This window comes from Artibeus jamaicensis, unplaced genomic scaffold (genome assembly GCF_021234435.1).
Source record: "Artibeus jamaicensis isolate MK-2021 breed Jamaican fruit bat unplaced genomic scaffold, CSHL_Jam_final contig_332, whole genome shotgun sequence".
NCBI classification, from domain to species: Eukaryota; Metazoa; Chordata; class Mammalia; order Chiroptera; family Phyllostomidae; genus Artibeus; species Artibeus jamaicensis.
Window position 1 is genome coordinate 28853511 of NW_026521788.1, and position 5969 is coordinate 28859479.

The 5969-nt window shown below is 47.2% G+C and overlaps 1 pseudogene; it reads left to right on the forward strand.

Moving 5' to 3' along the window:
• The first annotated feature begins 1632 nt into the window (after positions 1 to 1632).
• On the forward strand, positions 1633 to 3039 carry LOC119038179 (keratin, type I cytoskeletal 19-like; annotated as a pseudogene).
• Positions 3040 to 5969: the final 2930 nt, after the last annotated feature.

Sequence of the window (5969 nt, forward strand, 5' to 3'; positions counted from 1 at the left end):
CATGTGAGCCCATCCAAGTAACGAAGCTCACAATGCCCTTTCAAAGTCACCTGTGCTATTTGTAGGGGCAGAGTTTAGATGTGATATGAAGACTTTGAACAACACATTCCAGGGGCCACATCCCACCAGAGCTGTCTCTCACACCCCCATGATCATGTGGCCACAGTACAGGACAGAGTGGAGAGTCAGCCTGCCAAAGAATAGGGAGGATGCACTGAGAGCAGTGGTACTCACTTCCCCTGGAAATCTCTGTGAACTCCGGAGCCTGTGAGGGAGCAACGACTTCAGCATCAAGACCTACTAATAGATAGTGGTTCGTAGGCTAATGTTGAACTCAAATTAGATAATGTGCACATTTTTTTTACCTATGTGATTTTTCAGCTCAAATTATCCAACTACTTGCTCACTGTTGCAACTTGCTTTATTTCCTAAACCTTCATTCTTTTCCACCAAAAATATCTCCTCCATCCATTACCTATGCTCCCCATATCACTCTTTACTTCAAAAAACCTCCCCAGAGCACATCAATATACTCTTCTCCACTGAGCTCAGCAGCAATCTCAAGAATGAAGGCAGAAGCAGCCTTTGATACACTGAACAAAACACCAAGAAAGTTCATGGCCACAAGTGTCCCCCTCTAAGGCTGTCACCACACAACTATGAAAAGAATAGTAGTCACTGGCTCTCTACTTCTCCCAGTCCACTGATCACAAGGCCAGGCAGCCAGAGGCAAGATACCTGATCAGTGCAAATAGTCCCCCATTATATCATCAGCTTGGTTATTTCTGCATGCCAGGGCAGTTGGGGCCTGGAAGAATTCAACACAGTGTGTGGATGTGAAAGTCAAGTTCGGGCTCTATTTCTTGCCTTGACCCCAGCTAGAGGACATGTGTGACTGCACACAGCCAACCTTGTCCCCTCCCAGCAAAATACCATCTTCATTCATTCTGCCCTAATCCACCTTTTCTTTTCTTTTTTGGATGGTAGCAACTGTCTGAGTTGGCTCTTATGAGTCAATTCCACCTACTTTTGGTTAAACTCTACCCCTGGCTTGGTGATCTTCCAAGACAAATGACAAATGCAGAAGCCACAGGGGGCTGGAGAGGTGCCCTCATGGAAAGCTGCCCAACAGAACTTCAATTAATTTCTCAGGTTTCCATCAGGACTTCCAACATGGGAGAGGAGCTCAGCGTCCAAGGCTGGCTGAGCATTTGGCTGGTGCCCTATGTGGACATTCAGGATGTTGGGGCCTCTTTACCTCTGCCTTTCAACATGAAAACCGGTTCCTGATTTCAACACTCACACACACATGGGAGGGACAGAGCATTTGACTTCTATGTGTTCCCTAAAGCCAAGAGTCAGAATGAAAAGCAGGCAAAAAAGGCAGTGAGGCAGGCAGATGCAGAAGCAGATTGAAAGCTGAGAGGCAAAGTGCAGAATCTGAGAGAACACTGTTTCACATATGGCTTGGTCCTTCTCTCACACTCAGACCCTTAACTGAGCTCACCCCACAACTTCAAACTCACACTATCCTCTTCTCCAGCATCCACAATGGCTCTAGAATTTTTATATAAAATTCTCCTCCCTCTGACCACAGCTCCATTGACTAGTGTCTCTGCTTTCTCTTTCACCATGACTTCCTACAGCTATTGCCAGTCACCTGCCTCCTAGTCCTTCATGGGCATGGGCGGCAGCAACATGCGCTTTGGAGGGGGAGTCTCCTACTGCACGCTCAGCATCCATGGAGACTCAGGCGATCATGATGTGTTGGTGTCATCTGCTTGCTTTGGGTCCTCGTCCTGCTCTGGGGGCTACCACAGCAGCTATGTGGGCACCGTGGTTGGTCCAAAGGGCTTCTGGTGGACAACAAGAAGTTGAGCATGCAGAACCTTAACAACTGCCTGGCCTCCTTTCTGGAGAAGGTGCGTGCCCTGGAGGCAGCCAACAGAGACCTGGAGGTGAAGATCCATGACCGGTACCAGAAGCAAGGGCCCAGCCCACCTGCGACTATAGTCACTACTACCAGACCATCGGGGGGCTGTGGGACAAGATTCTCTGTGCCACCATTGAGATCTCTAAGATTGTCCTGCAGATTGACGATGCCCATCTGGCTGTAGATGACTTCCAAACCAAGTTTGAGATGGAGCAGGCCCTGCACATGAAAGTGGAGGCTGACATCAATGGCCTGTGCAAGGTGCTGGACGAGCAGACCCTGGCCAGAGCTGAGCTGGAGGTGCAGACTGAAGGCCTGAAGGAAGAGCTGGCCTACCTGAAGAAGAACCACAAGGAGGAAATCAGTATCCTAAGGAGCCAGATGAGTGACCAAGTCAGTGTGGAGGTAGATTCCGCTCCTGGCATTGACGTAGCCAAGATCCTGAGTGATATGAGAAGCCAGTATGAGGTCATGGCTGAGAAGAACTGGAAGGATGCTGAAGCCCAGTTCATCATCCAGACTGAGGTGATGAACCAGGAGGTTGCTGGCCACATGAAGTAACTGCAGACCAGCAAGACAGAGGTCACTGACCTGCACCTTACTCTCCAGGGTCTGGAGATCCAGCTGCAGTCTCAGTTCAGCATGAAAGCTGACCTGGAAGACTGGTGGAAACAGAGTCCCACTTTGGAACCCAGCTGGCACAGATCCAGATGCTGATCAGCAGTATTGAAGCCCAGCTGAGTGATGTTTATGCTGACATCAAGTGGCAGAACCTGTAGTACCAGCAGCTCATGGACACCAAGATGCTGGTGTCCATGAGCTGCTGGTGTCATGATGCTGGAGCAGGAGATCACCACCTACTGCAGCCTGCATGAGGGCCAGGATGCCTATTACAATAACCTTCCCCACTGCTCAGACCTGAGTCCAGCAGCCTCCCTGGCTTCCTGCTTCCAGCAAAGGGATGGATGCTTCTGGGTAGGCAAATGGGAGGGGTGGGACCTTTACCTCTGGCTCTCCTCTGATCTGTCAATAAAATTTTATAGCCCAAGGGGGAAAAAAAGAAGCTGACAATCTGGTTGGAAGAGGGGCTACGGAACTTCTTTTGACATGGTAGTTGCATATTAAGCACACCATTTTGATTTTGACTAAAGATTTAATTGGCCCTGGCTGGTGTAGCTCAGTGGATCGAGCATGGGCCTGCTAACCAAAGGATCACAGTTCGATTTCCAGTCAGGGCACATGCCTGGGTTGCAGGCCAGTTCCCAGCGAGGGACTCACGAGAGGCAACCATACATAGATATTTCTCTCCCTCTCTCCTTCCCTTCCCCTCTAAAGATAAATAAATAAAATCTTTTTTTAAAAAAAGATTTAATTGGAGTAACTGATGGGAAGAATCAGGGTATTCCCATACCTCAGAACAAAATCTGTTCTAATATGTCAAGGTATTCTCTTTCCCATCAATTCATGGCCATGCCTACACTCCTAGCTTTGTGCCTCTCCCTTCCTTCCTCTTGCCTGGGAGAAAATGGCACACATCCTCCCAAGCTCAGCTTCTCAATGAAACCCAATTAAACACCATTCAGTGACTATTGCTCACTTACTTGGCAGCTGAGCATGTTATCTGGGTGGATGCCAAGCACTGCCTAACAAGCCCTCACTCTATACTGGACTTTACTGTTTGCAAAGCTTTCACCTCTAATATCTTATTCAAGTCTCACTGCAGACTTTTATGGCAGCCAGGAGAGAAAGGATCATCACCCCATCTTAAAGATGAGGAGAGAAACAGGCAGGGCAGCATATGTGCAGATTTCGGATACACAGACCCAAACTGAAATTCCACCTTTGATAGCTATTGCTTTGGGTGAACTGAGGCAGGTGTGAGTCTCAGTGTTCTCATCTATAAAAGGGAACTATAGTTACCCACCTGTTAAGATTTTTGTTAGATGTAGAGGTAACAAATTTAAAGTACCTAGCAAGTATGTGGAATGAGTATAAGCTCCTAAATGGTAGAAATTTTGATGATGATACTGGTGGTGGTGGTGATGGTGGTATTGGTGATAATGTTGTTGATGACAGTGATAGTGATATTGATGATGCTGATGATGGTCATGGTCATGGTGGTGATAATGATGGACTAACATTATAACAAGATACCGGTAATAGTTTTGTTGTGTATCTATATTTTCTAATTTTCCTACAGATAATCATGACTAGCAAGCAATATTTAGGAAAAATTATTCAAGTCCTTTCAAATACTCCTGTTGGGTGATTTATTCTTCTACTCTAGGGCAACGTGTTAGTTCTTTATAAAACCCATTATAAAAAACCAGCAGCCATAAGCAGATGCTATCTGAATGCTTGGCCAAAGCCTCATTCCCCTCACTTGGTCTCACTGACCACATATTCAAGTCCAGGTAATTGTGCCCAGCAGCTGTCGGTTCCATGTAATTGTCCCCAAAATGCTCTGTGTGGCCTTTCTAGACAGGGACTCTTCACAATTAGTCATCACAAGAAAATGTTGAAAAACAAATGATTATTTTGGGGAATTAGTTATCAGCAAGAAGATACAACTCTGATAGAGCATAATAGAGGCCATGTGTTACTTATAATCTGCAAGATGCTATCACATCATTTCTTAATGCACAGGTCGTTAGGCATTCCAGCCTGAGCTCCCCGTCATTACTGTTGGCTTGTCACAATGTGAGAAGGAAAAAGCATCTTAAATTTTAGGACAGTGGGGATGCACCCATGTACAGGTAGTCAGCAAGTATCTTCTTATAACGAACCTAACTTTGCCTTGGATCCAAAGTACCACGTGTTTATCTCTAAGGGCAGGCACGCCCATGCACACACACATGCACATACAAGCGAGCACTTGTAGACCATCTTGTGAAAAATATCCTATTTCCTAATTATAGTTCTCCTAGTTTGCTTACTTCAGCATTTTTTAAGCAAGTAAGAATTACTCTTCAAGATGAGAAACCAAAATTCTCAATTATTTAATATTTCCTGAAGGCCTAGTATGTGCCAGGCCCACAGTAGGTAGGCACAGGGTGTAACAGAGCAAGAGAACATTTGTCCTTATGGAGTTTGTAATCCAGTTAGGAAGGAAGGTTCAGTGCCCCCAGAACAAGGAGCTAAGGAGGGTTTACTCCTCAGCAGGAAGCAAGGAGGGTATACTCACATTCTGAATGTACCCGTCATTCTGAGGAGAGAAGGGGGCGCAAATGCCTATGAGCTGTGGCTTCAGATTTAGTTCCTCACTGTCCATCCATAAGTAAGAGCTACCACTTTCATTCCATCCCGCCTCCCAAGCCAAGTCATTTTAGGATCTAGCTGCAGGGGGCCTGTGCTGGGTCAGCCTCGAGCCACGGGCAGGAGGTTTACAGGGATTAAGACAAGTCAGGAGACACCAGATTTGGTTTCAAAGGGATATTCACTAGGATATTGGATTGCCTCTTATGGAGGCACTAATGGAGATGGGTGGGAGGTGGCCAGCTCTTTGGAAAATAATAACCCCTGAAGATTTTCCACCCTGATAGTGAAATCGAGTCGCCCCATGGCAGGCAGCCACTTGGGGTTACTGCTCCACTTTGCTTGTTGAGGGGGGAGTCAGTGACACTGGAAGGACTTGTCCCAGGGCCAGAGATGGGAAAAGCCACCCGCAGTGCTCTCTCTGAGTCACCATCAAGGTGGAAAAGGACATCCACTGAACTCCCCAACTTCCTGAACCTGCAGATCACCTTGCAGATTTGGGAGCAGATAGAAGGTGACCCCCAGACAGTCAGGGGTTCTGGGAGGCCTTCCTACCAGCCTGTATACCACCCACATGCCTACAGTACCAATTCCTTCTCCACAGAGAGGCTTTCCAGTCCCTGAGAGCCCCTTAAGTGGTACAAATATCCAGAGAGGCACAGGAGATGCCTTGGGGGAAGGTGGGATGTAGGTGAGGTGCAGAGAGTTGACCCTTGACTGATTGAAAGACCTCTTAGGATCAGAAATCAGTCTGGGCTGGGGGGGTGGGGGCGGTGAAAAA